The sequence below is a fragment of the Falco peregrinus genome, chromosome 10, assembly GCF_023634155.1.
Source record: "Falco peregrinus isolate bFalPer1 chromosome 10, bFalPer1.pri, whole genome shotgun sequence".
NCBI classification, from domain to species: Eukaryota; Metazoa; Chordata; class Aves; order Falconiformes; family Falconidae; genus Falco; species Falco peregrinus.
The window spans coordinates 17,201,971-17,222,128 of NC_073730.1; the positions used below are offsets into that span (position 1 = coordinate 17,201,971).

General features: G+C 37.0%; 1 protein-coding gene across 12 annotated transcripts in view; it reads left to right on the forward strand.

Annotated features, from left to right (window-relative positions):
- Nucleotides 1–20,158, forward strand: part of ZNF644 (zinc finger protein 644) — an 81,302-nt gene that overhangs the window by 33,233 nt on the left and 27,911 nt on the right. For 11 of the 12 annotated variants that reach the window (XM_055815692.1, XM_055815694.1, XM_055815688.1 and 8 more), the window contains one exon: nucleotides 15,298–15,349. The gene's annotated coding sequence lies outside the window, so the exon portion shown is untranslated. Of the gene's footprint in view, nucleotides 1–10,380; nucleotides 13,523–15,297; nucleotides 15,350–20,158 lie in introns of those variants that run through there. The other variant, XM_027788214.2, reaches the window with a different exon arrangement.

Genomic DNA, 20,158 nt, shown 5'->3' on the forward strand with positions numbered 1-20,158 from the left:
GTACAAAGTCTACCCAAAATTCTATGGTATTTACTCATAAGGGGTGTTGCTTCGCTAAAGGAGAGCAAGATTTTTTAAATTGAAAAGTAAGGAAATAATTTTTTAAAAAATAACAAGTTGTGCTGCATTTCTGTCACTGGTCAGCTGTACACAGCAGCTGTTATGTTGATAAAATGTTGCAGCAATGCCCTTATATTGCCAATGAGGTTGAAGGGGGGGAAGACAGTGGCTTAACAGTGAGTGTGCATTTTTTTGGTTTTGGTTACACCAAGTATTAACTGATGTAATATTTCTGAGCAAACTTGGTGATACAGAGAACTCTCGCTCCAGTAGATGTAATTGTGATACTTCTGGTTTGGGAACTGCTCGTTTCAAATGTGACTAAATCCAGCTATTAGAAGTGGTAAATCTCTAGTTGACATTTATTGATTGATACAGAGTGCTTAATCTTACATATAATTGACTAGTTGAAGGACGATGTGATGGGATATTTGGTAATTCAGTATTTCTTGAAACTTAATCCAGAGGATGCAGAGTTTGTGCTTAAATCGGCGTAAAGGTCAGGTTGTGGGGCTTTGGAATACTTCAGGCCTATTGTTAGTGTGTAGTAACAATTTTCAGTATGCTTAACATTGCAAGTTAAGTACTTAGCATACTTACAACAGCTTTGGAGTTTTGGAGACTGGAGTACAATTTTACTCTCTTCTGAGTGAAAATTAAAAAAAGTAGAAGTTGTAGTCAGTTGTTTTTTTTAAAGGGACATTTGTAGCAAGTATTTGAATGATTATATTTTTTGCTTGCTATATATGAAGAACTTGATAATGTTACAGTCTTCACAGAGCAGCGGGAGTGGGGGAAAGAATGCATCTTGGGAAATGGGATGGAAGGAATTACAGGTGCCTTATTGATTTGCCCAATTGTAGGTGAAGACGGGGATTGAGATGATTGCAACTTTCCTGTTTTCCAGGCCAACTGTTAGCACTCCCTTGTAAAAATACTTTCCACAGCAAAGTGATAGAACACAAGCAAAAGAAGGTGGAAGGTATATGTCTTGTATAATTTACCCTTATTTACAGGATTTACCTGATGCATCCTTTTTTAGTTTGAGTGAAAGAAATGAGGAATTCCTTATGTGATCGTTGTAATGGTGAAAAGTAGTAATGAATCCCTCTTTCCTGCATCTTCACAGAATAATAATTTGGTGTGTTTATAGCATGAGTTGTGCTTTATCCCATCTACTTTCCCAGTGTGGCTCTTTGCACCCAAGATTTCTTTCCAAAAAAAGCATACAAAGGAAGTCAGGGAACTGCTTTTGGAAAACTGTTACTTAAGTTTGCTTTGAAAGTGTGACAACTCCAAAGCTGCTCCTTGCGGCTGCTGCTAGGAAGTGTTGGGTATCTGTTTCTTGTCTGGCTGCAGTCAGTGGGGTGATGGGTAGCAGTTATGGTTTGTTGGGGGTTGGGGTTTTTTCTGGTTTGGTTTTCTGTTTTGTTTTGCTGCTTTTCATAGCATGTTCTGGGTGGCAGGTTGCTTTTTTTAAACTTTGTGTTTTGTCTTCTTGAGTGGCTGTCCTCTGAATATTTCTGCTCTTTGCTTCTGATTCCACTCGGCTCTCCTAGGAGCACTATGTGAGACAATTCTTGACTACTTTTTCAAAAAAGCCCTTAATATTTATGTTTGCTGCCAATATCTTTCTTCATCTTCAGATGTAGGCACATACAACAGTTTTGTGGCAGTAGAGTTTCAGAAACTATCTCTAATATTAACTTAATTTTCCAAATTTATCTTTTGAGTCAGAAGTAGGAACTTTATAGAATTTATATCCTAAAATTAGGCTCCAAACCACCAAAACCGTGGTTGTAGGTTATTGAAGTGTTTGTTATATTTATGATTATTTTGTTTGCAAAGAAACTGTGTATTCTTATGGATGTTCTTAGATGTCTTCACCAAAGACACTAGATTCTGTGTTCCCCTGTGGTAATTGATAGGGAGGATAGAGAAGGGGAGCATTTTTTCAGTTTGTTGCTGTTCCTACTGTAAGTTGGCATGTTATTTGAAACTGTATTTTCAGCAGAGGACAGACTTTGCCTGAAAAGTTCCTATATAAATGGCTTTGTCTCTTCACAGAGAAGTGCTGCTTCTTCCAACTTAGGAATATTAATACTAGTACCCAGGGTGATTTTATGCCAAGTAACCTCTCTGTGAACTTCAGTTTCATTCCACCAGACCGTGTTACCTTAACTTCTCTTCCAGTTTAAGTAATTTTCTGGAATGCTATTTTCAGCAGGAGAAAGTGCACTTTTTTACATTCTTGAGGTTGTCCTTGTTCTTCATGTTTCCTGTCACTGTAGATTCATTAGCATTTCTTCCTGACCTTAAATGAGATTTTAGCATTCAGAAATGAAAACCAAATCTGTATGATGTTAATCAACAGCTTATTTGAAAGAGTGCAAAAATATTAAAGTGTAACCTTTTGTTACCAATAGTTTTCTATTCAGAATTCACACTTTGTTGTTAATAGGGCAGTCTTATTAGTGTAAAAAAACCACCAACACCAAAACCAAAAATGAACCCCAAAAAACCCATCCCAAAACCAGAAATCAACAGAAAAACCACCCCAACTCCCCCTCATTTTTTTTTCTCTTACCTTCAGTACAAATATGAAGTATTTTATGACTGGATATACCGCATAAAAAATTAAAGACACGAATACCATGTTGTTTTCTGCTAAGTACTGTAAATTCCCAGCAATTTTCTGATAGGCTTAAGTATAGTCAAGGAATAGGTTTGTTTAGGGTATTCTGAAGTCTTACTTCGGAGAACTTGATCTGTTCTGTAACTTCGTTTTCCGGTTTATTTGTTTTCTGAATTTTCTTTAGTTTTGTGAACTTGGGGATAAGGGCAGGTTATTTCTTAAATTTGTAATAATACCTTATGTATTTCTGTATTTTTAACAGAGTTCTGGAGAAGAGTTCATGGCTCTTATTTTTTCTGAAGCTGTTTAAAATTAAGTGGGAACTGAGTGAGTTCTGAGCATTTTAGTCAGAACTGCTGTAATTAAATATGCTTCTATATATCATCCAGGAACTTAAGGAAAAGTTTCTCTCCTTTAATCCATTTAAACCAGAAGATTTCACATTCATAGATACTCTCTCAGCATTTGGTGTTGATTATAGTTTTTTCAGTGTTATGGCGAAAACCAAACGTGAAATACTGGAGCCAACCTTGAAAGATCTAATTTGTATGTTTGCAAAATTCCCAGTAATGAGCTAAGATAGTAGCTCAGGGGCCAGTCAGTTGGCAAATAGTCAGCTGTACTTACAGCCCTAAAAGTAGGCACAGAACCTCTGTTGATGTAGGCAACTTAAGATTTTGGTACATATTAGTCAATATCTGTGAATTTATGAAGCCTTTGCAGGAGGTATTATGGCGGTTGTTTTGCTTTAACCGTGGGTATCCAAGATGACAGTTTCCTTTATCTTAGGTGCTCACTTTCATTAGTTTTAAGAAGCTTTGTTATTAGTGCAAATAATGTACGCTGTTCACTTGCTAGAAGAAAATATTTCTGTTTCGGTGTTCTTTATGGTGAAAGGGAGGCATGGGAGACGTGCAGGTTTCTTTGCCTCAGTTAAAAAACTGGCATTCGTGTCTATATTCTGAAATTGAGTCATTATGAGAATGGTTTGTGCCAACTGACTATATATTTGTTTTATACTCTTGAATTTATACAACCTGAGCCTATGCAGATGTGGTTCTTTTATACTATCCCTGTAATCCATTGTAAAGTGTCTGAAATGAGCTTAGAGTGTATATATCTTGTCTCTTCTGTTTCTTGGGCTACTTTTTGAAAGTTTGGTTGGAAAATCTGTTTTGGTCAGGAAAACTGACAAACTAAGTGTATGGTTTTTTTGTTTTTTGGTTTGTTTTTTTTTTAGCTCCAGCCAGATTAGGTGCCTAAGGGACAGCCAGTGGGCTGGTTATGCACAGGTGAGGACAGACAACGTGGTGTGCTTTTTACTGTTGTCTTTTAGGACTTCTTTGGACATGTACCAGAAGGATGCTTTCCTGTAGGCAGAACAAGGGTATTCGCTGCTGTAATTTGTCATATGATGGAGACATCAGCACTTTTATCATGAGATCAGTATTTCATATGAGTAGCAATGCATGTCACATGACCAGATCCGTGGTGATAAAGTGGCCAGACACATGTGATATAAAGTATTTTGGTTTGTGGTGTGGCAGTTATTTCGTGACCCTTAAATATACCTGTTAGAATCTGTATGCCTTGCCTCAGTTTATTGGTTGTGTATCATCATAGCTAGCGGAATCTAGGCCACAGAATACATATTTGCAGGTGTGAGAAGGCAGTAAAACCCAGCGTACTTTACTGTGTGTATGCAAGTGAATGGAGGTAAGTCTCTGCATGAAACGCTGCATGCTGACACCTGAAATCCCAGATATTACTGAAAAAACACAAGCTGGAAGAACTCGGTTTGTCCATTGGTTGTCATGTGTTTGGCAGAATTAATTCAAATAGTGAAGGAATCAAAGATAGAAAGCTTTTGCGCAATTGATGGCTAAGCAAAAGGAAGTGAACAGTGGGACAAAGTCCATACGCATTTAAAGGGTTCAGGTTTGAAGAGAGAAAGATTAATGAAGCCCTGACCTTGAAGCGAAGCCTGCCTAGGACTGTTAGAAGTCCTAGGTGTTGCTTACACCTTGCAATCTGACATGAAGACTCCGTAGTAGTTTATTAAACAGTGTAGAAAGTAGATCTTAAGGTACTGCATAACTTGGGTAAAGAGACCTTGGGGAAGATCTTGAGAATATCTGCTTCATAGCTTAATGCTTTTCATAGAATAATTTTTGAGCAAAGGCTCGACACAACACTTGAAAATACTATAGGAAACAGACCAGTATGGTGATTAATTGTGTTAAACTAAGTGTGTTAGTAATAAAACTTGTGGACACTGCCTGACTGAACACAGGGAGCATGAATAGGAGCTTGCTGATGAGACATGGATGTTGTGCCAGAGCAGGTCTGTTGCGGTGGTGGTGTGTGAATGATTCAATGGAGTCTTCAAAATGGTAACTAGTGGTCTCAAACTACGTTTCAGAGAGGTGTGTGGAGGCTTTTGCCTTGGCTTGCTTGTCAGGTGTGGTAGTATAATCTGGGTTGTGAGATGTGGGTTGTTCCCATTTAATAATAATAAAAACCACTAAACCTTACTGCAGCTATCTAGCATAAAGATGTAAAAATAAGACACAGTTGGTTTAAATATGTCACATTGCTACAGCTTATCTAAAATAGGAAATGGGGTTTTTTGCTATTTATGTAGGTGATGGACAATGTTGGAAGCTTAAAGTGCCACCAAACCCAAGAGTGAACACTGAGTAGTTCAGTGAGGAATGGATTTTTACTTATTTTTAAAAACATTTTCAATAGCTATTAAGGTGGTAGCATTGACAGCATTCTAACTTTACTCCTTCAACAAAACCAATCCTGTCATCAAAAAGCAGACTCCTGAAAAATGAAGGAAAGGCTTTACGTTACTGGTTGTATGTATGCGACTCTCCAAAGTGATCTTTCATAGATCATGACTAATAGTGTGTATACAAACCCAATTAGAAAGCAAAGTATTTTGTAGCTTTACTTCAGTTCTGATAATCAGTAGTTGAATAATATTGTGTAAAATATATGTAATTTTATTTGGAGAAAACTATTGCAGGAAAAATGACAGTACTGGAATGTATATTTTTAGGTCATTGTTTTATATGGTTATTTTCTTCATACTGGAATGTTCATTGTAGTGACAGCTTAGTCCTCTGATAAGCTGGCAGGCTCTTTGGGAGTTAGCAGTGGTGTTTAAAGACGCTAATACTCCAGAGCATCTGCTCTGTCCTCTGCTGGACGTTACCGTCATAAGGATATCAGAATAAAATCTCAGTCACATCAATTCAGAGTTCAGCATAAACCTACCTTCATTTTAAGTTTAAGCCCTTACATGCGAGGTATTTATTACTAGTTTATAAGCAGCGGTTTATGAATACTTAAGGAAATGTAAGTGTGCATGACATCTCCAGGAAATTTTTGTTAGATTTTACATTTTCACATGCATAGAAAATACATTTCCTCTGAGACTATGAACAGATTCACTTTCCTGCCGTGGTCTACGGGAAGTGTCAGAAGTGCTGTCTAGACAGACAACAGCAGGCATTAGAGCTCGTGATCCCAGCATAGCTACCCGTTCAACTGGAACAAACTTGTGAGGAACTGAATTTGGACTTAGGATCCTGTTTTGTAGGGGGTACTTACGCCCCAATACCAGTTCATTATTTCCCTTCATTGCTGTTACGAATGTTTCTGTATTTTACTTTCTTGTTAGTGCCCTCCCACCATTGCTTTCTTCCAAAAAACTGTTGTGATACAAGGAGGTTTTTTGGAAGAACAAAGTGAAAATAGTGTCATTTATCACTAATTTTGAGCTGTAGGAATTTAGGTTCAACCCTTTTTAAAAAATGCATTGCAGTCTTAAGAAAGCCAGGAAAGTTCTTCAGGTGTTGTCATTTTCAAGACTGCAGAAACTGTTTTCTAAACACATAAAATTCAGACTGTGTTCTTGGAGCCTGCAGGTTAAAATAGTGAATTGCATCGCTGCAGTTCTCTTCCAGTGTCCTGCAAACTGCTTAGTCTCCTAAATGTAGGCGGGTTTCGTTGTTTTCGGGTTTTTTGAAGTGGACTACCATGCTGTTATGTTTTCATTAGCATAAACTGAAATTGTGTCGGGTCCAGGGTTAGAGAATACTGTTAGGTAAGTACGTCAGATGAAGTAGACAATCTAGAGGCAGATGCCTGAAGTATGTCAAGAAAACTGCTGAGCACTTTGCCGCCATTGGGTTTAAACAGAGATTGCAGTAAGGACTGTTGGCTTTGGAACAGTGTTAAAGCTGAAAAGAAAATGGCTACCAGAAATCATTGTTGCTACAGTAACAACAGAGCTTGACTATTAATGTGCTGCTTTAACTACTACTAGAAATGCTGTGCGAGGTACTGCTTTTAAGTAAGTGTCCTTAATGGGAACAGAGATTTAAATCCATTTAGATATTAATGGATATCATCAGGCTTCTTGTTTTAAAATACCAATCTATTTATTGGAAAAACTGATTTCTAGTAAATATTTTTTAAAACCTAATTATTGCTTTTTCTAGCCAAAAAAAATGTGTAATGGTTTAAAATTGTATTAATGAACATAATGTCCTTATAAAACAACTTGCAGGGGAGAAAAACCTGTACAAAGTATTGATCTTTTTTGGTAGTATTTTTTTAAAAAAACTGTGATACTGTTTCACAAACTACGCGGTCTCTGGTAACATAATTCTGGCTTTCAGAAATTAACCCCTTATTTTTAATATGGGGTTTTTTTCTTGCAGCAAAGCTTTTGTTTAAGATATTTCTGTATTTTGAGATTAAAAAAAATATATGGCCAACTTGAATCCTGTGTGAAGATTTATAAATAAGGATTGGATTCTGGGGTGGAATCTGCTCAGGGATCTGCATTGTATTTTATTTTATAAGGATGTAAGTGTATGTATTGTGGAATAAACTTTTTGCAGGTTTTTTTATGAATAGGGAAGGGTGCAGTTATGCTGAAGAATTTGAGGTGTGTAATGCAGTACATCAGGAAAGGGATAAGTGAAGTGCAGTGAATGTGTGAAGATTAATTGATGCATTTCTGTGTATATCAGGATTCCACAGGTAGCAGATTCCATGGCAGGTATGGACTGATAACAAACTGTGTCTGCTCTTCTTCAAAGTCCCGTATGTGTGATGTGTCCTATATACCTATAGCAGATGGCATTTTTCTGTAGTTCTTTCAGTTTTGGGGCAAGGTTGGTGAAGTCCTCTGTCAGATTTCCTGGCTGAAAAAGGCACTGGATTCATTCAGTAGATATGGAGCTGATAAACTGTTACCTATTCAGGAGAGTTATGAAAGATTATTCAGGGGTCATTGGTAAAAATTAAGGTGGCCTTTAATTAAAGTCTGCATCTAAAATACATGGTTGCCTATGACTTGGAAGGTAAGTATCTGTATTTAAACCATGGTATTTCTCAAGTAGCACACACGCTTTAGTTATTTTGATTGAATGTATGTATTATTTTTATTTTACAACCTTATTTGATACCTTCCTTTGGTATCTTGTACGAAACAGTCTTCTGACTGATTTCAGTGGAATCCTACCTCATTTACAGGCATATGTGCCAAATACATAAAATGCAGCTGTTAAGTTGTAGAAGAATGTGTAGTATGTAAAGACAGTGATTTGGACAATAGAATGTGGCTGCTTGGTGATACACAAAAGGGGATGTAGTAATTTGGCGTACACAATCTTAACCTGAACTTTTTTTATTCTTAATACTTAGCTTTGCCTCCTTGGTGTTTTTATTAAAATTCTGTGGGTTTGTAGAAAGCAGAGGATGACACTACAAATGTCTTAACACCACTGTACAGTTAGGTATTTTAAAAATACCTTGAAATGTGACAGGCTGTTTTCTTAAAATGAGCACATGGAGGGTATTGCCTCAGATATCTGTTTCCTTGGGCTTTTGGTTTTGGTTTTTGGTTTTTGGTTTTTTTTTAATTGAATGGCATTTTTTAATTAAGGCTGTTGGTTCTTCAGGAAGACACTTCATTGAGGAAGTTTTCTGTTTTGGATTTCTGATTACTTCGTTTCAGCTGAGAAACTGGTTATGCAGACTTGGACTAGAAATTTGTAAGAAACCATAATCAGTTCCTGTGAGGTAGGCAAGATCTCATGTAACTGTTTCCTGGAGTGCATTTGTGCAGTGTGTATAGTCAGAGAGTATGTCACTGTATTTTGGGGTGCTGGATGTAAAGCTTATGTGACAATATGGTGAAGGAATATATGGTAGTAATTCAGACTGGAGGAAGGAATGATTCCATAGCTGAAGGGTAGAGGCAGTTCCTGCACACATAATGTATTGATGAGATTTTGCTGACAGCATAATGAATGGAGAAGTGTTCAAGGATGATGCCAAGGTTATGTACAGTGCTATTAGTAGTTTGGAGTGGAATGGAGAGATGATGTCATTCTGTGCTTTAAGCTTTTCCTATTTGAGAAAAGCTGTTATATTTAAGGTATATAAATGCAGCTAGTTCATGTGATCAAGATAAATAGGCTGACGAGTGACTGAAAATCTACAGGTGTTTTATTATGCAAGTGGTATGTTGTTCTGTAGCTTAAACCAGTAGATAAATGATAAAAGAAGGTGAATTACTTCTCTGCAGCTTATTGCTTATGGTAATTCTCATTATGAAGCATGCCATTCAATTTAGTTTGATATTGATGGGCTGTAAACTTATTATTAAATGGCAGTGGTACTTAGAATGTTACACCTAATCTTAGATGAAGGGAAACTGCATTAAGTACCTTCAGAAACAACATTTTTTCTCTTAATGCCTTGAAGTTCTAAATGTTTTCAGAACTCCATCTTTAAACTGATGCTTCAGTTTAGTGCTTTTATGATGCTTTCATTTGTACATTGACTTTCATTTGTATATTGATAGTTACGTATTTGCTTTACTGGATAACGTATGCCCAAAGTAAAGAGCTCTTAAGTTCTTTTCCCCTTTTCTGTAGACACCTTTTCATCTTTATTGTGTGCCTGTTGTGTATACCTTTAAATGCTTGCTTCTTTACTTGTTTAGTGATGGAGAAATTTTTGACCAATATATGTTTTGTTAGTCCAAACACCAGTCTACAAAGAGTATTTTTCCCTCTGGTGGCTTTTCAATTGTTTTTCATTTACATAACACAGATTTTTGAAATAATTAAATCTGTTGTTTGATTTAATTGATGGTTAAAACACCAGTTCTTTTCTTCCATTCAGTCTACTCTCTCGACTACTTTTTTCCCTGTTGTGATACTCCTATTAATGTTGCATTCATCTACTTGTAATCTTCTTGTCTGGACTGAAACAGCATCACAGGCTGAGGTATGATTAGTTGTGTTCATTTCTTATGCTGTCACATAAGTGACTTCCTTGAAGTGCTTCACTGTCCCATACGGGGTGTTGTCAAAAAGCAAAACTTTCTCTGAGCAGAAAAATGAGAGATTTCAACACTTCCACGTGAAAGCCCTACCACAGCTTTGGGAACTGTGCATGTGGCTTTTACTGTGATAAATAGACAAAGGAAGAACTGTAACTCCTTTGAACTATTTTTCAGATAACTCTCAAAATCTAGCAGGAGATTCAAAATGCAGGAGGCAGTCTTCTCTCTTGCAGTCCCTTGCTTGCTTGCTTTTGTTCAGTCGCTGCAGATTCTTTGAAGTCAGAAACATCTCCAGTAAAAGGACTTAAATTTTGTCTCTTCATGTTGTGAAGTGTTAAGTTCTTGCTTAATTTGACTTGTGGATCATTCAGGCTTCAGTAGGGTACCTGCACTTAAATATTGTTTTGCATTAACTACTGTAAGTAGATTGATATTTTTCCTTCGCAAACTTAATTTTGATAAATTTAATTATGGCACTTACAATTCAGTTGGTTAAACTAAGGTTGGAGTAGTATAGATTGAGAGAAGTTTTAGAAATTCTCAAAGGGAATTAATTTGTGATTTTAGAAAACCTCATGTTTAAATTCAAGTGATTATTTAAATTAATCTACAGTGGATGTTAGTTCTAGGTATTTGTGGGTACTGAATGTAGATTGTTATTTTTACACTTTTTAATAGAAATCAAAGACTATCAAAGCTCCTTCTGCAAACAGAAAGCAGGTAACTACATTTTGTACAGACAAGGTTATTGCTGACTACTTGTTGGGAAAATGGCAGTATAGGCTTGTATATAAAGAGCTTTTCAGCTGTATTAACTAATTTGGGAGACTGTTGTCAGCTAAGTTTTTGCTTTTTCAGTCCTGTTCTGAAATTATTTTATCCTTGATAGTTGCATGTACAATTTTAGCTGGAGCTTCGTCTGGGCTTTTTCTTAGAGTAATCTCTGCTTTCCAGCACTGATTCTTAGGATTATTAGATTTCTGTAAGATTATGGATGTTTTCCAGAGCTGCATCAGACACTAGAATGAAATTCTGTCCCCCTAGGCCCTCTCAACCCCTGACTTTTGAATTTAGCGTATTTTAATGCTGGGATGGCAGTATCCTAATAAATGTAAATGCCACACCCAACCAACTAATCAAATTTTGTAAGTCCTGGAAACTACTTGAAGTCAAGACTACAGTTGCAAGCCTTTTGTTGTGTCTTTGTTAAGCTGCTGAGATAGACTGCTTAGCCGCAGCTTATACCAATAAAAGTAGTTTGTATAGTATAGTTTATTCCAGCCTTTGTTTCTTGCCCTTCCTTCCTTCCCCTACAAGCATAATCAGCTATAGGGGCAAAAGTTAGTTTTGTATTACATTACAACTCTCTAAAAAAACCAAACAACAACAAAAATAACCCAAGCAAACAGAAGAAACTACTAAAAAACTTGTCCATGAATTATGTTCCTGACTGCAACTGGAGAAGGTGGTGGTTAAAAGATAGTTACATGTCTTTTCCCAGTTAGATTTATAACATCTGTTAGGAAGTAAGGGCTAAGTAGTAGGTGAATAGGTCAAAACTCATCAGGATTACTGCAGACTTTATTTATTCGTTGTGTACCTTTGCATTCTAGTTTCTCAAACTTTTTTTTTTCAGAGAGGGGCAAGTTACAGGAGATACTTGATTACAGCAAGCAGGGCCCTAATATAAGTAGAAAGTGAATAAAATTACATTCAGTCTTGACATAAGATCCAACTCTAATGACAGGAGGAGTAGTTAGGCAAATTCTGTGTAGTAACTCACATTTTAACTCAGATTAATTGTCTTTATATAAACCTTGTATTATGAATGGTTATGAGCTTGATGCAAGAGTCATGGATAAAGCCTTTGCTCTCTTTATGGGTGTGAAAGTTGTTCTCTTGGTTGTTCTTTATGAACCTGAATTTTGAAGTAGCAACTGTAACTTGTTTACTTGGGAAAGCAGTATTATAGAAGCTTTCGTAGCTCTTCTCTAGCAGCCAGAAAGATTAAAAAATTTAACTAGTCTAGTGTGATTATCTGTAGCAATTACTTTACAGCCTGTATATACAGCCTTTTAAATTATTCGTCAAACAAATGCCTTTTGAGGATCTGTGTGTCTCTGTAGCTCAGATACACTTGAGGGGTGGTTGTGTCGCTGAGCAATCCCACAGATACAACTCTGTCATTGCATACAGACTGGAGAACTTCTTGTGCCTGCTTTGGCCTTTTTCATGTGTTGCGTGAAGAGGAGTATCACTGGTATGCTGCTTTTTTTTGTGTCACTGGGCAGGGTGATCATTGCTAGCACTGAACCAGCCTTAGATGTTCACCAATCAATGAGAAACACTTGTGCTTTTAAAGCGCTGTCCGCCCCTCTGTGTTTCTGTAGTATCACTGGGGGTACACTTGAGATATCACCCATCTCCACCATGGCAGTTTTCTTCCTCTTCCTGTTCTCTGCCCTTATCGGAACAAGCAGCTGTTTATCAGTGATCAGAAGCTTAACCACTTCACAGCAGTCCTTGTACCTGCTGTGGGCCCCTTTTCACTCTTGGAATGGTGAGGCCGCAAGGTGAATGCTCTGTAACTACATTTCTTACTTGCTTCTGAGTCCCTTTTGATGCTGCCTTTATTACCTGGTGATGGAGAGCGGCTTTCATTCTCACTCCTTTTCCTGGTATTGAGAATTAAGACAGGAAAATCAGAGCCAAAGCATCTGTGATTTTGACATCTTTGCCTTTGCTTAAGAGGCTTGGAGAAATACCTCTCTTGGATTTGCTGCTGAAAAATTTCAGGTGCTCAGTTATTCCAAATGCCAACACCCTTGAAATGAATCGTAGGTGTTAGAGTTCAGTTGTTTCTGCTGGAGTGAGAGGAGTATTCCTTGACAGCAGAAAGACCTTTGAGAGGTGAGTGTTCTTAAGTACTCTGAGTTGAGTCACTTAAACCAGTGAGAGTCTCAATGCTATCAGTAGTTTGGGCTAAAGATCTGGTGTCTTGATGTGGATTGCATTGCCTTCATCGAGATGTTTGCATGCTGCTGTGCCTACTGTTTACTCTTGGGTGGAGCTTGGAACACTAGTGGGTTTGAAATCCAAAAAAAGGTGGTTAATTCTGCCGGGCCCTTTGAAGTTTGGAACACAGGGCTGCAGTGGTCAGACTTTTGGTCCTTCAGCAGTTTGCTTGCTGATGATTTTGTGAAACTTGTCACCTTTCCTTCAGCTGGAAAATATCCAGAATATGATGGCCCATCTTTTCTGTTCCCTTCTCTTTTCCTCTGTGCCAGATGTAGATACAGAGTAACCGTGGATTTATCCCCAAAGTGGTCTGTAAGCTTCCTGTGAACCAAAGAATAGTTACTACATTCAAGAGTACTTGCATTTAAATTCTTCCAAAGAGCACATTCAGTGAACACAAGACTACCTGCCCTCCAAATAGGTGGTGTAGGGTAAGACTTTCCATTTTATGTCAACAGAGTAAATTAAATTGGTTGGTCTGAAGTAATGTGTTTCCATGGAAAAGCTGTTAGGGTAAGTCATGGGTTGTACGGCAGCCTGCTGTATTACCACAGTGATCTACAGTTGTTTGGCTCAATCCTTTGATGCAAAGATCCTGTCAGCACTTGAATCACAAACCATGAAATCTATGTTGAGAACAGTTATTGCTAATGTTTAGCTAACTGCAATGTTCAGAAGATACAAGAATTGTTACAGTGGTGGTGTGAGATCATTTCGCACAGGGGCAGAGGCATTGGTGTTCTTGCAGTGAAAGAAGGGCCAGCCAAAGTGCACAGGTTTACTGAGATGTCTGGGTTAGTGCCCATCTTAGTGTTTGGTAATGTAACGCCTGCATAGACCTTCTTTCCCATTTTTTGAAAGGTGTTTTGGGTCTTCGTATGTGCAGGTGTATTTTGTGGGCATTTTTAACTGTAGCTTTACATTTATATTCTGTAACATACATCAAGGCTCCATTGCTGTTTGAAAATAACACTTTTGCTTCTCCAGGCACATGATTATCTACTTTAAAACCCGACTAAAGAATTTTAATTTTTTTCTGTAATACACCTTATTTGAGAAATGAGCATGTGTTTTGAATAACATTAATGCTTAAAGGCTGCAGTTTCATGTAAAGTTAGGAAATTATCCTGGAGCTAGGGAAAGGAGCTTGAAGACTTGTCTTCTGTTGCTTTGTATTGCCCAGAAAGACTTTATTGAAAGGTCTGCCTTTCCTTACCTGTCTGTCTTTGTAATTTGGGCAGGTGGCTTTGAGATAGTTACGCATTGACTAGGGAACTCAGAATCAAAAAGCTTGGTGTGAGTAAATTGAAGGAAGGAATCTTAAGCAGTATGTGAGGATAGGTATTTCTTTCAGAGTTCATTTTGGTGATGGATACATTAGTTTAGATATGAATAGGCCTCTCTGTAATGCTGTATGCTAGTTGCTGTGTCCTCGTTAGCAGTCCCAGTTCTGTAGAGAGCTGTGCTCAGATTCATTCTTGGTTTTGTGCAGCTTCAGTGACTTCCAAAGTCTCTTCCAAACGTTATATAGTCTGATATCTCCCAACTAGGAGGTGAAAAATCTTCTTGTATAGTTAGTTCTGTTAAAGATCCATGAGCAAAACTGATATTAGAGCATTTAATCTGACATTAATCAGCTTTCATGAAGGCAAAGAAAATTATGTTTTTAAAATGGGTGGACTAGCCTTAAAAATAATAAATGCAACTTTGTCCTAGGAAAGGCAAGGAATTAGTGAGGCCTAGGTTTAAAACCCTCTGACACTTAATCTCAGATATGTCAATTGTTTTTGCTAGAAAGATTTAAAAAGCGCTTTCATTTGTAACCGTTACCTCTCTGTGTTTCATTCCCCGTTCAGGGAACTTAAGGTGGCTGACTTTGAAGGCACTAGCAGAAAATGCAGCACAGCTTTTCTTGCCATGCAATGTTTTTTTCCCTGTTCTGCCCACATAGTTTAATAGCTTGTGTATATTTGGTATGATTTCTTGGTGGGTTTTTTAACTGAAGTACCAACATTTGAAAATTACTCGTGTGTTTGAGAGACGACCACTGGAATTTTGATATTTCTACCTTGAGACAAAACTGATAGAATACTTCTGTCGCTGTGGATTTCTTGTCTCTGTGCTTTGTCTGTCTTGTGTGGTAGTCTAGAACACAATCAGAGAACAATGACATCTGTGTACAGTAAGTTCTTGTTTTATTTTGCAGGTTTGTTTTCATGTGGAAGTGGATCTCACAGCTTAATGTAAATCGAACAAAGGTGAGAGTAAGCTTTGTGGGTTTGTTTTTCTTGTCAGATTCCTTGGATCCTTGGCATATACTGCTAAACACTCAGAAAATGTGGTCAGTGCAAGTTGTATAGAAACATGTATCTTGATTACTGTAATTTATGAACATAGTGTTACTTCTGTGATACCAAAATAGGAACAAAACACACACCCACCTAATATTTAAAGATTATGATGATAATTATGCTTTTCTTCCCTAAAGTATTATAGTCAAAAAGCTATCAAGGCATTCTGCTAGCTGTTGAGACTCAAAATTAGGAGTACTTCAAATGAATTTCATTCTCTGCATATTATCCGCCTGGTTTCAAAGTACTGAAAGTGTACTTTGAAAGCGCGTTGTCAAAGCAGTGTGTTAAACTTGCACTTAGTCTATTAATAAATAACTGTGTGGGAAACTTGACCAGCTACCAGAATAGTATTTCATATTTTTAATAATGAAATCCTGTTGGGGGTCACACACACACACCAGCCTTCCTGTCCTCAGGAGTCCTTTGGGAGCTACTTGGAAGACAAAGTATATGAAGATTTACTGCTGGTACTCATGAGCTGTAGAACTTGTGTTCATTTGCAGTTGCAAAGTGTCTGTCTAGGAAAAAATTTCTGTAACTTTGGCATTTCTTCTTCTCTACCACCGCCCTCTTACCTGGAGAAAAACAATTTAGCTAAGCCCAGATTGTTTCTCTTCATGTTACTTGATATTCTCCGTCAGGAATACTTTGACCTATAAAATTAATCTCTTCTCCATTAAATGATGTGAAACATTTAACAAAAGAGCAATTTGCTTTAATCTGTTTTAGCTTGAGTCTTTCAATAGTATCTTTAGGTAAGGCCCCACAGTTTGGTAAATTTTCTGCTGTGGAGACAGAGCACAATGGACTTGTGTACACAGGCTTCCATAACAAACAAAAGCTGGCTGCTCAAGTTTCCTGCTTGCTGTTTGACTAATATGCCATCTCAGAATACAGCTGCTTGTGGTGACTTGATATTTTGAAGAGGTGAGAAGGGAGATCCCACTCGCTCAGATGAGCTTATTCTTCATTTCTGATCTCCAATTAATATATAGACTTAATGTAGCTTTAAAAATGTAGTACATGCATTTTAAAATAGATATGACCTGCTTTGTTTGTATCTTTGCTCTGCTAAGACTTCTTTTAGAGCTGCTGCTGTAAATTTTAAAATACTGATTACAGCAGAATGCTTTATGGGGAACTTAACTCTTCCGTTCAGTGTTGTTCCTTTGTATAATGTGTAACTGTTTCAGGGCTTTGATTAGGAATTGTCTTCTGAACTATGAACAGCTAAAAGTAAGCTATACTGCTGTAGTATGTATATACTTATGCATAGAGGACGTTTACTGCTTACCCTGACTTTGCAGGTTCCTAGAACGTGCTGCTTTGAGAAAAGGAATTAATATAACTCTGCAAAAGGCAATACTTTATCTGAGGACGAGTGTGAAACAAGAATTACAGCTAGGGAGGGGACTTGAATTCACAGTAAGATTTAGATTGTTCTCTGTGTCTTCTAATGCTTTCAGTACCTAATGCTTACAGTTTTGTCTCTTCTTAATTTATGTGTTATCTCGTTACTGGTTTAAATACAGAAAAATAGTTGAGACGTCTAATATATAAATAACTGAGTGTGTTCTTTGGGCATGAAATCTTCTGAGTGAAACTCCAAAGACCTTTCATCTTAATGGTGGTTAGCTGTGTAAAATGGAAAAAAGCTGGTCTCTGAGGAGAAAGCCTGTGCTCTTGAATGCATAACAAGAGAACAGAAAAATGTGTAAAAGAATACATGGAAACAGTGTGATGACGTTTGATCAGTATTGTTATTGCTTGGAGGAGATCTTGAGGTTCTGACGATTCTGTAAAAATGACAACTGAATAGTCAGTAAATCAATGAAAATACTACGTATTATCAGGGAACAAAACAAAAACCAGAATAAAACAAAAACCGGATCCAGTTATACAAATTTGTGGTGTACCATAGATGCATTGCATTGCAATGTGTATTGCTTCTTGGCTATTAGTGTAGTCCTGTGACTGAAAAACAACGTAGCAGAGTTGAAGAAGATTCAGAGAAGGGCAGCAAGGATGATTGAAAGATTTCATTTTAAAGAACAACCTGCATTTCCCCAAAGCCTCCGTCTTCTGTCTCCACTCATGAGTGTAGTGGCTGCAGCATCTTATAAGTGTCTAAACAATGAACTTAAGTCTGCACTGAGTTGTGGGAGTTGTCCTTTTGTGTAAACTTAGGTCATTTAAAGCAATAGCTGAAAATGTGATTTAAATACTTGCTTAAACATTTTTCTTGTGCTCTTGACCAGAATGCATTTCCTAATGACTCTGATAGTGTGCTTTCCATGTAGGTTTTCTTTGAATAAAGGATTTAGGCGTTTCATTCTTCTAATTTCAGATCCTTTGCTTTCCTAAGGCAAATGTGAAAGGTATGATACCTTGACTTCTGGAAAATAATAAATATATATATATATATATCTTGCCAATTAAAATCCCACAGGTGTAAGAGTATTTAAAACAGTGAATTTATTGGGATAACTGTAGTCTTTGTTCTTAGGTTTTCTGACTTCCAGACTGCATCTTCTGAGCCCCATGGGAGGACCTGTCTTGTTTTAAATACGGGGGAAAGTTAGGAGGAAGTAATCTTGGTTTCAGTGTGTTAACAGTGTAATGGGTCACACTTCTGTGTAAGAGGAAATGTCATAGAAGGTAGATGTTTATGCTGAATTTCCCTGTAGCAGTGTGTAGTGTGAGGCCAGATTTTAAGCATTTGAGATACTGGGCAAAACCAGACTTGGTTCCAGAAACTGCCTTGAACATATTTAGTATTGCTTTACCTAAAAGTGGAGAATGTAATAAATGAATAATGGCATCACATATGTTGAAGAAGCATGAGTTATATACAGAATTCTACACAGGATAAATTTGAGTATGTGGGATTTGTGTTTCTTCGGCTCAGACAGGGATCTCCTACAATGTTCATCTTGTTCATATTATCCTGGTAACATGAAGTTGAGTTTTCTGCCATTAAATAAATCACTTATATCAATGACTTTTTTTTGTTTGTTGTGTGGTTTTTTTTACACTTTTAAACAACTGAACAAAACCCAGTTATCAGGGGAGTGAACCCTATCTTTTCTTGTCACTTGGAGTTAATGAGTTTTGTCTTCATCTGGTCATATACAGAGTTATATAGCTTTAGGTCTTTTAAAAACTCTCATTTCATTTGTTCATCAGTAAGTATGATAACTTTCTCCAATTTGACAGAATTTTTCGTTGTTAATCTCAAAAGGTACAAGATGGGTTTTTTTGGCCTTATTTGACACTGTTACCTACAATCTTACTAGCTTTTTAACCCTGGATCACTGAAAGAATGTAGAGGATGATGAGAGCCAGTTTGCTGGTAAGGATGAGTGAGTATCACTAATGCAATTCATTACACTAAGGTTCTAAATTAAATTAGTAAAAGCATAGTGTTTGTTTCAAGTAGTTTTTTATAATTGGGAAAACCAGCATGCTCTAGGAGTTAAGAAGTCTCTCTATATTAGCAGGAGAGACCATCTTAAAATTTGTGAAAGTATTAAAACATGTACAGCGTGTAGTAACCAGCCAAAAAAGCAAAAAGCATGAGAAATTGCTAGGTATGTTTCAGGTAATGCTGGATAAGAATAATTACAACTTTCATTTAATATAATAGGAAATAAGGTCAGAATTAAGAGGTCTTCTGCTTCAGTTACTGAGTTTACCTTTGTCTGAAATTTGGGATATGTTGAAAATAAGACTTTTGTGGCCATGTAGTTGTAGTCATGGGAAATTTGTATAGAGTTATGGAAAACAGCTAATTATTAGAGTAAGTTCGTTGATACATACTAGATTTTTATTGGAAAATAAGGGTTCTTTACCCAGCTGCTCACAAAAGGTGTCTGAACAAAAAGACTGAATTGTAGGAAAAAACTTTGTTTTAAATTGAAAGTCAGTTTCAGATTTGGATATGAAAATTCTGTAGGTTCTGCTTTGATTAATTTTAAATGTCTTTGTGTTAGTAGACCATCACTCATGTTTGGTGGCTGGGGGAACGTTTCCAGCTCCGTGTGCTTTACACATGGAGAGTAATTAGATTTGCATACGGAATTTCACCACCACTTGGTGGCAGTACCTGGCTTCAAAAGGCCTTGTTTCTGAGCAGATGAAGTGACTTTGATTCTGTAAAACTATAGGTTAAGAGACAGTAGATCTGTTTTAAAATTTCTAAAAGTTAGTGATGTGGTTTAGAAATGAAAGTACTGTTTATTAAACCTACTGGAAGGATTTGCATTTGGATGTCTCTATAGAAATCCTAGCTATCATGTCTAATATGTAATTTAAGAGCACTTCTTGTGCTAATAGTATTCTCAGAAGATGTATTTAACATTCCCCAGTTGAATTATTTTGGCATTTACTTCTAGCATTTTACTTCAATTGAGTAGTGTACTTCAAGTAATTTTAGAATGTAGAATTTGCTTCATGGTAGTATTCTTCATAATGTTGTCTTTTGCAGCTAAATAGAGGACTGCCAAAGCTTCTTTTTTGCATTCTGAAACATGCTCTGCATTTTCACTTCTTTATTTATTGATATTAATTTTAGGAAAAGCTTCCCCAGTAGATTTTTCTGTCAACAAATCTAGTAAAAGTTTCTGCCCTTACTCATAGTTGTTGCCTCATGGTTGTGCCAATTCAGCAGTGCGTGGGTCCCAGCCTTTTAAACTAGGTAAAGAAATTGTTGAT